The 12,927-nt window shown below is 35.0% G+C and overlaps 2 long non-coding RNA genes across 2 annotated transcripts; both read left to right on the top strand.

The window, feature by feature from the left end:
* Positions 1 to 5,232: 5,232 nt before the first annotated feature.
* LOC125261571 lies at positions 5,233 to 10,795 on the top strand. The gene is made up of 4 exons (XR_007183368.1): positions 5,233 to 6,243; positions 6,714 to 6,796; positions 9,248 to 9,536; positions 10,044 to 10,795. It is a non-coding gene; the product is annotated as an uncharacterized LOC125261571 (long non-coding RNA).
* A 90-nt stretch (positions 10,796 to 10,885) lies between these two features.
* On the top strand, positions 10,886 to 12,920 carry LOC125261569. The gene is made up of 3 exons (XR_007183366.1): positions 10,886 to 11,609; positions 12,002 to 12,081; positions 12,767 to 12,920. It is a non-coding gene; the product is annotated as an uncharacterized LOC125261569 (long non-coding RNA).
* The last annotated feature ends 7 nt before the right edge of the window (positions 12,921 to 12,927 follow it).

Raw genomic sequence — 12,927 nt, 5'->3', positions numbered from 1 at the left:
AACTGAAACAGCTGAAAACTACCCGCATTTGGCAGGTTGGTGGGTGTTAATGTCAAGCCCTGATTGTTACTAAGCCTGCCTGGGTACACCAAAACTACCCACATTTTTCTTGTCCGTTGCCCTCACAGATTCCTGCAGTTAAGTTTGGATGTACAGTACAGTAAAAGTTTGGAACCACTAAGTTTTTAATGTTTTTAAAAGAAGTTTCATCTGCTCACCAAGGCTACATTTATTTAATTAAAAATACAGTAAAAAACAGTAATATTGTGAAATATTATTACAATTTAAAATAACTGTGTACTATTTAAATATATTTGACAAAGTAATTTATTCCTGTGATGCAAAGCTGAATTTTCAGCATCGTTACCCCAGTCTTCAGTGTCAATGATCCTTCAGAAATCATTCTAATATGTGATTTGCTGCTCAATAAACATTTATGATTATTTTCAATGTTGAAAACAGTTGTGTACTTTTTTTTTTTCAGGATTCCTTGATGAATAGAAAGTTCAAAAGAACAGCATTTATCTGAAATACAAAGCTTCTGTAGCATTATACACTACCGTTCAAAAGTTTGGGGTCAGTAAGAATTTTTATTTTTATTTTTTTGAAAAGAAATTAAAGAAATGAATACTTTTATTCAGCAAGGATGCATTAAATCAATCAAAAGTGGCAGTAAAGACATTTATAATGTTACAAAAGATTAGATTTCAGATAAACACTGTTCTTTTGAACTTTCTATTCATCAAATAATCCTGAAAAAAATATTGTACACAAATATTTTGTACAATTTACACATTAAATGTTTCTTGAGCAGCAGATCAGCATATTAGAATGATTTCTGGAAGATCATGTGACACTGAAGACTGGAGTAATGATGCTGAAAATTCAGCTTTGCCATCACAGGAATAAATTACTTTGTGAAATATATTCAAATAGAAAACAGTTATTTTAAATTGTAATAATATTTCACAATATTACTGTTTTTACTGTATTTTTAATTAAATAAATGTAGCCTTGGTGAGCAGACGAAACTTCTTTTAAAAACATTAAAAATCTTAGTGGTTCCAAACTTTTGGACTGTACTGTACATTTACATTCCAATAAAGGTTATTGATGACATTTTGAGGAGGTGGAGTGCACAATAGACCCCTGTGGCGCGGCCTAAGCTTTTGTCCTTAATGGCATTTTTTTTCCTTACATTACTTTTACTTTTATACTTTAAGTTTTTGAAACCAGTACTTTTACACTTTTACTTGGTAAAAAGCTTGAGTTGATACTTCAACTTCTACAGAAGTATTTTTAAACCCTAGTATCTATACTTCTACTTGAGTATTGAATGTGAATACTTTTGACACCACTGATCTTGAACCTCATTTCATCATCACATGGTATACCAGTGAAACCAGTAAAGAGGGTGAGATTTGTTTTCTGAGAAATTAATTACTGTGCTGAGAAAGTGAGAAAAAGAAATTAAGAGTTCAGTATGTGTCAAACCACGCATTACATAAATTCAATACAGTGTGTAGCAGTCAGTTGAGTTCACAACAAACGGAACCGTGTTATATTCTAGCATTCATATATTTAATAATTGAATATGTATATGATCATGTGTGTGTATATATATATATATATATATATATATATATGTGAGATACTATGCTTTTCATTAAGCAGCATCTGAATGTACATAAACAGCATGAAATTCTTCTGCTCTCATTTGAGTCTCCTTTGATGTCTCTTGTTTACTTTTTATTTCTTTGAAGTTTCTTTTTTCTTTCACTTTGTTCCTGGTCTTTCATACAGTGTACCAGTGTACCACTGTGTGTAACGTGCTGGTTGTATATAGCAGTGTTTCACAACCCTGTTCGTGGGGCCTGTACCATGAAGCTGGATTAGCTGGCTAGCCAGGTAAGTTTCAGATTAGTTTGCGCCAATCCTGGGTTTTAGGTACCATGAAAGTAACTTGACTTTTAGCGGTGTTCATCGCCATGGTAACTTAAGCTCCATGGCTAACCTGGTCCAGGGTAGGTTATGTTCTGGGTCAGAGATCTGAAACTGAAATTGGACCAATCAGATGTAAGCTGTGATACTGACACACCCAACACACACAATCCTCCAAATTAAAGGTCATTATATAGTAAAAACAAATAACTATCGAATTGTTTGGTTTTAATGATAATTACGTAGAATTATTTTATGATTTATATATGATTTGTATATGATCTTTTTTTTTTTATTAATCATTACACACACGCAAGTTTAGTTTAACAGTTGTTAATAAGCATTTAGTTTCAATGAATATTAATAATATATAGATCATATAAATAAGGTGTAAATATCTCTTTAAATATGACTATACATGTGACCTTGTATGTTTGAGTCTCTATCGATATTATCAACTAAATAAACTAACTTCACAACTTGCACTGATAGAGAAAGATCATTTCTTTTATTTGTCCTCTTTCACAGACAAGTATTTTCCATTAGTGTAAATGCGTTTAAATTCTTCATTTTCAGCAAAAGAGTTTTGAATCATGCTGACTCTCTCGCGAGAAGTGAATCAAAACAGTTTATTTCTGTTGCAAGGCATGTGATTAGCTGTTTGTCACTGATGTCACGGATTCATGTGCACGCGCTCCACAAACTCAGGATCAAAGCCTGAGTTGACAGAGAAAGTTGGCGATCGGCATCACGGTACCAACAAACTTGGATTGGAGTGGTTTGGTTTTGTCAATTTAAAACTAATCCTATAACCCTGAGTTTGTTCAATACCATCATGGTACAGGCCCCTGGAGGCACACCAACACTACACATTTTCCAACTCTTCCTAATCAAACACACCTGATTCAACTCATCAGCTCATTAGTAGAGACTCCAAGACCAGAAATATATGGGCCAGATAAGGGAGTCATCCAAAATATGCACTGTTGGTGTCCCTCCAGGAACAGGGTTGGGAAACACTGGTATATAGCAGAACACACAATAAAGAAGATAACACACAAACAAGTCTTTACTTGATAATCAAACGGGAGAATGCAGAATAGGAACATAACACAAGTAAATACAAGACCCGACCAAAACACATCAACAGAATTGAACTAATATACACCGACGAATTAATTAAAAACAGCTGTGATAATGTGATTAGTGTCCATGGTGACAGATTGTGGTGGGAAACTAGAACAAAGGAGCACATGACAGATGAAAACAAACAAAGGAATGTGGTTGTAAAAAGTTCTGTAATGGCCGTGTTAGCGTCTCTTTATGATGGCCTGGAATAAAGAAATACATGACAAACTATTATAAAAACAATTGCTCATTTGGCAATTACTTCATTTTCACGTTGTAAGAATTAAATCACTTTCTAGAGGTCATTTTGTATAGTATAGAGGGTGTTTAGTATATGCACTGATGCCACAGACTACAGACAGCTCATACCAACTATGATAATATCATTCTATGATAATTTATCTGGCTTTTTTACTTGTACTGGTTCCCTATCATGTGATGTTGAGGGTTTGAACTCAGACCGTGTGAATGAATAGAAGTAATTGTGACTATATTTAAAAAAAAAAGACTTCAAAGCCATTTTGAATGCATGTTTACTGTGAAAGACTCCATAAAGAAACACGGGAAGCACCTTGCTTGAGGCACAATGGTGGTGGCTGTAATGATGGAAAATTTTATATTCATATTTTCCCACACAAATCAATGTGCATGTAGAGGCAATGCAATCAATTAACCTTCTGCTTACCTTAAGAGAGAGATTTTGCAAGGGCAAGCAGGTTCTCTCATGTCACTGGTTTAAAATCATTACAATGTAAGGACATGATTTTCCATACACTTCTCTGGGTGATTCAACTCTAAAAAAATGCATCCAATTTTCACCAAAATTGGCACAAATAATCATTAGATCACATAAAAAGACACCAATAGGATTGTTGATGTTCAAAACCATTCTTCAGAAACAATGTTCACCATTTTGAACTACACAGATCAATGCAATCTCAGTCTGATGGAGAACAGATGGACTTTCAAACACATAACAGTCAAAAGCCACTACAAAATTAGAATCTGACTAGTCTGATAGGCTGAAGTTGTGTTTATTTTTTCAAAAAAATAAAAAATAAAATAGATTGAGTGATGCCTTGTTGTTCCTTCACAATAGCGGTCTGCATTACCACAGCTTTCCCGATAAGATTTATCGAGACGCGGGATTAAATTTTGAATGAATGGCAGTAGCAGTCAGTAACTATAGTGTAGCCTACTGAATTGTATTGTATTTAATTTCGCCTACTTTTCTCTGTGATATTTAGCCTATTATTCTTTGTGACATTTTTTCTCTGACATTTTTTAGGGTGTTGACAGCATCATAAGACAAATAACAAATCTTGTAGGCTATCCAACATTTTATATTCCCCAATCACTCTCTTTTTTGGAGGAAGTTTAAATGCGAGAATCTGGAAACGATCCAATTTAGCGGGACCCGGGAAGAAAATCATTATAAGCGGATAGCAGGTGAACACAGAGTGAATTTTAGGTGGGAGTGGGTGGGAGTGAGACAAAAATAAACAGTCCTGCACAGACCTCTACTTCACAACAAGGCACAAAGTTACTTTCCAGACCCTTCACCGTCTCTGCTCCTCTCTGGTGGAATGAGCTGCCAATCTCTACCCGAACTGCCGAAAACAATTATTGTCAGTTCTATGATGAATTGGTGTTCTTCCTCTATTGTAAGTCTTGTTAGATAAAAGCATCTGCTAAATGCATGAATGTAATGTGATGTAATTTCATTGTATATGTTTGTTGTGTTTTGCAAAATGTGTTTTTCAGTGGCTGATGCTGATACTGATATCTACAGACAGCGATGTATAAGAGTCAAAACCACGAACCTAACCATGCAGTTTAAATCTTTTGTTTTATCTTTCTTCAGGTGTCAGTAATTTGCTGGTGTGCTTTAGACTGTAACAACTAGACAATATTGCGAATTGAACTTTACCTCATGTAAATACAATACTTAAATTGATACGATTAATGATTAAGCTAATAACCAAAAATGTATTGAACTGTATGGCATACGCTGATCGCAGTGACAAAGGCTATGTGGCGTATGCCGACTTTAATCGTAATAAACTGGCATGTAAATGCAAATTGCATCTATTCCACTCTGACAGAAGTGTGCATGTGCTTGTGATAGTTGAAAAGTTGCTAAATCTAGCAACAAAATTGCTACATAGGCATCAAGTTTCTTAGGTAAAAATAGCACATAAACGCCCTCCCATTTTGAATACAATGAGCTCTTAATAATGACTTCAGAAGTGGGAATGATCAAGTTTCTGATAGCACAATAAGGTAGCATATATGGTTTCTCTGATTATAGGAAATAATCGCATTATTGGTGCACGTGTACAGTCACTGACTTATTTTTAGCTCAACCAAGTTTTACTTGGGCTGATTTCCAGATGTGTAATGCCAAAAGTTTGAGGCCAGTGGGGATGAATGAATGGAAAGTATGGGCGAGACACAGTACTACTACAATAGACTATTTCAAAGCTATTATTCCTAAATACATTTAAATGCATGTTTATTACAATGAACGTCACGCTAAAGCAACATGGGAAGCACCTAGGGCTTGAGGCACAACGGTGTTGGTTTGTATTTGTGTTGTAGGTTATGATGGAAAATTTTATAGCCTACAAACCGCATTCATGTTTTGACGTTTAACGAATCAATGTGCATGTAGAGGTGATGAAATACAAACCTGTTTACCGTTGATGAGAGATTTTGCAATGACAGTTTCTTTCATGGGTGGATACTGGATAAGCGTTCCTCTATTGAATTGACTTTTATTTATAGAGCACTTTTCACAGTAGACTACATGTTCAAAAGTAGTTTTGCTAAAAAAAGTGCCTTACAAAGAAGAAAATGTGTTCGGAAGCAACAACACCACCTTGACCATTTGGATAAGAGTCATGCATATAACTATAACATGATAGAGTAGTATTAACTTGTATTTGAACTTACTGAAATTGCAATTGGTTGCTTGCATCACCATTATGATAGAAGGGGTAATTTGTAGGTTTGTGACAGCACCAACTGCTGGTCACAAATATTATAGAAAATTGAATGAGTCATTTTCAAAAAATGGAAAGCTTAATGACTCGTACATTAGAGTTTTGCAATTGGCGTTGCTGCAGAGTGAGTCAGAGTGGAAAGACGGTGAAGACATACAGACCGAAGCAGGTAATGCTTTATTATTCAGTGCTTTAATGTAATAAATCTTCTGGTTTTGCGGGTGTATTTTGCACTCACAAGACTCTTCAATGGGGTCATTGTGCGATATATTGAAGAAGTTGAGCATTTTCTCAGTTTTTACTGTACAATTATCATATTCTGTTTTTGATCAAATAATCTAAAGATTTAGAAGATTAGAAAGCATTAGAAGATATTGGTGTTTCTTGAAACATGAAGGGTAATTAATAATAAAGAAAACTCTACTCATTTCAAACTACTTAAAATCACCATAAAGATTTGTTCAAATGATGGCAGATTTTTTTATTTCCAACTGATTTAATAGCTAAACAAGCAAAATTTCACTGATAAATTCTGACATTTCTGCTGAGTTTTCAGTAAATCATCTATATTTTCTATTTAATCTCTAGTACTTCCTAGTCTCTCTTCTGATGCACATTTCTGTCTTTTTTCTATTGCAGAATCAAAACCATGAATGCTGTAAATTGTATGCATCTGTTCATTGTGGTTTGGACTTTTACTGCAGTCTGTCGAGCTGATGATGGTAAGATAATAAACTTTCCTCTAGAAAGAATGTGTGAGAGTTTTGAGGAGGGACTGAATCAAAGATAATGGGGGAAAAGGTCAAATCTTTTACAAGTATTATATCCTTCCAGTGATTTAAAAGTAGATTCACTATTTGAACAATTACTGTTTGAACAATAGAGGGAAATCCTTTAAGCCACGTTCACACCGCCAGCGACTTTTTCGCTGCATGTCGCTAGTCTCCTACTGTGAAGTCGCTTGTGGGCGTTCCTAGTGCTGTTGCTCTAATATCATTGGTAGACACGTCTGATATAGAAAATGCAATCACAAATGATATATAAAACTAAGAAATCATTCTAATTTGACTAGGAATTAGGTTTAAAATAATTAAGTAACATTCTGCTGTTGTAGAGTGTTGTGACTGCAGCTCGGTGCATTAAATAATTAACTAGATTAACGATCGATCTATCAACAAATTAAACTCACTAATACTGTCAAAAAATACTAAAACGTCATTCGAATTTGACAAATAATCAATTTTCTTGTCCCTAATAATCAACACAATGCAGGGGAAACTGTAATATGAACTGCAGCAGTGCTAAACTGCTCACAGCATCATATAATTAACAACACAGAATATATGAATCAAACTCACAAGACTGCCGACCGTTTCTTTTCCACGCATCATTTTATTATATATGTACAGCCAAATCATATAAAACAGTGAAATCGCTCGGGAATTCCTGTCTGTCTTGCCTGCACTCGAGACGGTGACGTGAGCTCCAGAGAGCCTTCACTCCTATTGGTTGTCGCTCGCGAAATTCGCTCCTGATTTGCATAAAGTTGAAATATCTCTAAACTTTTGTCGCCTGTCTCCCGTCGCTTGACACGCCTACATTCCTTCGCCAACGGTCACTAGGAGATTGGTCACATTCGGAGAACACGTAAATGGAACAGACTAGCAAGTGCACGTCATTGCGTCATTACCCCCCGGTAAACAGCTGCCTGCTTTCTACACGGAGACGTATGAACGCCTCCGTTTGTTCCTTGGTCCCTGTTTAAAAAGACGAGAAAGCTATGAATAACGCTGTGAATGGTATAATGGTATAATATTAATGTTAAATTACTTTGGACAACTTAACTAGTTATTTATAAAAGAAATGCCGGTGACGGCAACCAAGCTAACAATTGTTAAATGACGGCCCGGTTCAGTTAGCCATCAATAACATAATTAAAGTATAATTAAAGTATAAAGTATAAAAAAAGTATAATTTATAATATCAATACAGTAGTAATTTGTACTGGCATTTAAACGTTAAACTTTATTTATCTGACATATTTACTACAGTTACAAATGGTAACAAGTAAATATACTTACATTTGAAAGCATATTGCCCGTTAACGTCTGACATTTGTTGTAAATTTTTTGAACAAGATTGCAAAGCTGTGCGCATAGGATTGTGGGTGATTTGAGAGCGCGAAGGCTACACATATCCTTTCCTGTATATGGGATATTTTTCGAATGAAGGACTCAGTCCTTGTTTGAAATTCCGAGGATCCTCGACATTGGAACAGTCCTTCGACAGATGTCGATGACGTAGCATCCTCGAAATTCTGGCTTCCGAGGATCCTTCCTTGACATTGAGAAACGCCTACTGTCGCTCTTGTCGCCGGAAGTCGCCAGCGCTCCATTGAAATGAATGGGATCCTGTCGCTTTGTCGCTGCTTGTCGCGGGCGGTGTGAACGGGGCTTTAGAGTCTAGGAGCACTGCATTTTTTCTGCTAATTTATGTGTTTATACTCGCTAGGACACTCACTCACTCACTATGGCTTATTTACTTTGACAAGGCAAGGCAATTTTATTTATATAGCACATTTCATACACAGTGGTAATTCAAAGTGCTTTACATAAAGAGGAAGCAAATATATAAAAGTAAAAATGGAATGCATAAGAAATAAAAATAACATAAAATGCATTAAAAATGAAATAAAAACAAGAAAAAAGAATTAAAAGAATAGAAAGATGATACATATAAAGTAAAGTGCAATCAGTTCGGACATAGCACTTTATTCACTTTACCTGTACTGCATGTCAAACCGGAGCACCTGGAGGAAAACCATGCAGACACAGGGAGAACATGCAAACTCCGTTGCATGCAATAACTGTGTGTACATATTGCTTGTGAATATATAAGCTATAATTCATAATAACGTATGTGACCCTCCCATTACCAGAGATTAAATCCTGTTCAAACTCTAATGTACAAAAAAACACATAATGCAGTGATTTTATTTATGAATATGTTCTCTAATGAAAGAGTCTCTGTGTGTTTATTATATGACTGACATGGATGGAGACACAAGTCTGGATATGTTATAAGTTTAATGATATGTAAAAAAACAAAAAAGGAGAGAGATCTTTATTATTGTTCAGTTGCTGTATCATATGATATACATTGTTATTTTTCAGATGTCTGCAGTGTAAGCTGTGAGGATGTTGACTGGAACTGTGGGTGAAGAAGTAACTTTCACCTGCAGCGTCTCTCAGAAGTGCTCTGAATTCTGTATTACATTGTATAAGTTTTACTACCCTGAGATCTATAATGGCTCAACAATCTGTAAACAAAACAACTCCTGTGAACAGAGAAACAGCTTCACATGCAGACACACTCCAACTACAGCAATGACTGGGAAATTCAGATTCTTTGTGCAAACAAAGAGTGGAATGAAAAGAACAGAATTTACTGTGAACATTACAGGTACTGGATATAATACTGTTGTTTATAATTCAATAAATGTGTGCAACTCTACATTTATTTTCAATCTACTAGCATTGGTTTAAAATCTGTTAACATAGTCCATTAAACCTGAAATTATCACTGAAGATCCTAAGAAAGATATTACATTCCATTCTGGTTAATGATTATTGAGCTCCAGGTTATTAATGAAGACTGAAAACAGCTCTTCAGTCTCTTGTCAGAATATTTATAATTTTAAAAATCACCTGTGAATAAATGATTTTAGAGTTTAGGGTCTAAGAAGGAAACTGATGTATGATCATAGTCTCACATCTCTCTAGATATTTCAGTCAGATTTTAGAGATGTTTAGATTTGGTCTGTGTGTGTCATAAATCAGTTCTCTCAGATTCTCAGCAGCAGAAGTGTTTCGTGAATCTGTGGAGAATCTGACTGTCTGATGTTTGATAGGCTGAAGTTGAGTTTATGATTTAAACAATCAGTTAAACACTTTAAATGCACCTTTCCAGAGACACCATCACCAACAGGAGAGGTTTCTGGATTAACAAAAAGAAATCATACTGAATCAATACCAGAAGAAGTTTCTGGATCTACTGTCGCTTGTTCAGTTTGCCGGCTGTTTCATCATCATCTTCATCATCATCATAACGATGACAATCATTTACAAAAGGAAACCAAACTACAGCAAACCTTATGATTTCCAGAGGAGGATGTTTCTGTGCCTCAGACATGATGAAGACAACAGCAATTTGCAACAGCAAAGCCCACAAAATGAGATCAATAGCACTGACTCAACAGTATGAAAGCAATGAGTTTTGTTTGACTTTTAATGTGAAGCTCATGAAAGACCAACTTTATAGGAACTTAATTAACTATATCTGTACATACATTACTATCTGTCATATCTCAAACTGAACTATATAACTGTGGTTGTAGATTTTAAACCTGTTTCTGTTTTATATTGATTTCTGTGATATATGATTATCTTTTTGATCAGTGTATATTTTTGGCATTGTGTGAACATTACGAGGCAATGCAGAAAAACACAAACTGTGTTTGGTTTTGCTCTTTTTTTCCTGATTTCCAAGGAATCTCTATAATGAATGTCAGTTTTGTACTGGTTAAGTGGTATTGTGATTTTTTACTTTTAATGTTCTATACCTGCAATTTTCTAATGCTGTGAATGGTGCGATTTTGTACAGGGTTCTTTTTTATTTAAAAAAAAAAAGAAAAAGAAAAATGGAATGAATAAACACGTGTGATGCTCTCTAAACATGAATATCTGGAAACTTTTTTATCATCACATGATGTTGGGTAAGATACCGTACACCAGTAAAACTAGTAAAGTGGGTAAAGAGTCGCCGCACAGAGATGATCTGAATTTATGCCTTATTTATTTAAGTTACATGAACTTATTGTGCAGTAAATCTTTAGAATTAAAGTTAATGGTTTAAAAAAGATTAAATTCACCTTTCCAGAGATGTTCAGCATGGAACATATCAAGAACATTTCAGCAATCGACAGAAGAGGATCGGTGGATCTAAGGTTGCCTTCTCAAAGTCACTTTCCAGACCCTTCACCCTCTCTTCTCCTCTCTGGTGGTCCTCTCATGGATGGATAAGGCTTCCTCCAATGAAGTTAATTATTTTATATTTCACTTTTTAAAGCAGCTTTACTAAACATCAAATATTTAATGTTTAGTTCACTCTCCTTAATCATTAGAACTGAAGTGTAGTGCTGGAATTCATGTTCGTGAACATTAACGCTCCGCCTTGATATGATTGGTTATCTCCATCAGTTTGACATTGATGAGCGCTGTTAGACCGCACATAGCCTATCTTTTAAAACGTTTTGTTTTCAAACATAGCAACAAACAGAGAAGCTATACGACCCTCCCGGTATCTTCAATATATTTTTTGACGTATTGAAATGCAATTGCATCACTGCATGAAGGGGATATCCACAGGTTAGTGACATCACCAGCTGCCGGTCAGGAATGTCATCTGAAAACTAAAAGTTTAGTCAGTCAGAGTGGAATGAACTCAGACGGTGAAGACATAGGCTACAGACAAGAGGTGAGAATAACAAAAAAAATCTCCTATATATTTACTAATCCATAACCAGCCACAGGAAAATCTTCAATACATGCATGGTGTTTTTGTAATATGTGATTTACATATTTTGCAGATATTTAAAAATGACTATGAAGACAGAAAACGTTTCTTCTTTGTGATAATTCTGTCTGATTAATGTTACTTCCTACATAATTGTTTGTTTTTGGGTTTAACCAGTGGATACAAAGCAACAGAAAAAGTCTAATTTTATATCATCACGTTCAGTTTTTTCGGTAATCATACATCATGTTCAGAGCTTTCAATAAATTGTATCTAATTATATCTCTAGTACTTCCTTATTCGTTTAAGTTCCACTTCTGATGCACATTTCTGTCATTCTTTTTCTATTACAGAATCAAAAGCATGAATGCTGTAAATTCTGTGCATCTGATCATTCTGGTTTGGACTTTTACTGCAGTCTGTCGAGCTGATGGTAAGAGAATAAACTTTCCCTATAAAGAGTGTGTAAGTTTTGAGGAAGGACTAAATATAAGATAAAGAAAGAAGGTCAAACCTCTTAAAACCTTTTTGTTAGTGTATCCATTTCAGTCCAAATGTGTATGGCTTTGAGGGAAATCCATTACAGTCGGGGAGTTGACTACATTTTAAATGATTTACACAATAGAAGGAAATCCTTTAGAGTCAAGGAGCAGTGCATTGCAAGTTACTGCTAATTTATGTTTAATTACACACTCTTTTATGTATAATAATATTCATACAAATCACATTTTCAATCAAGACTACAGGATCTTGTGTGTCTAGACTCTGACTCTGACTCTATCTGATGCGCATGATTAAAAGAGACAGGATGTTGCATGCTGAGACTTTATATATTGCTACTGAACATATAAGCTATAATTCATAATAAACAATATTATATGTGACCCTCCCATTACCAGAGATTAAATTACCTATTCAAACTCTAATGTACAAAAACACTTGATGCAGTGATTTTATTTATGAATAGGTTCTCTAATGAAAAAGTCACTGTGTGTTTATTATATGACTGACATGGACAGATACACAAGAAGTCTGTCTCATGAGATATAAAAAAAACAAAAACAGAGAACTTTATTATTGTTCAGTTGCTGTATTATTTAATATAAAATATTTTTCAGATGACATCAGTGTAAACTGTGAGGATGTGACTGGAGCTGTGGGTAAAGAAGTAACTTTCACCTGCAGCGTCTCTCTGCGCCGCTCTGAATGCTGCATTACGTTGTCTAAGTGTTACACTGACAACAATAATGACTCAACAATCTATAGACGAGAGCATCCT

This window comes from Megalobrama amblycephala, unplaced genomic scaffold, assembly GCF_018812025.1.
Source record: "Megalobrama amblycephala isolate DHTTF-2021 unplaced genomic scaffold, ASM1881202v1 scaffold434, whole genome shotgun sequence".
Classification (NCBI taxonomy): Eukaryota; Metazoa; Chordata; class Actinopteri; order Cypriniformes; family Xenocyprididae; genus Megalobrama; species Megalobrama amblycephala.
This window is presented reverse-complemented; position numbering and strand designations above follow the sequence as displayed.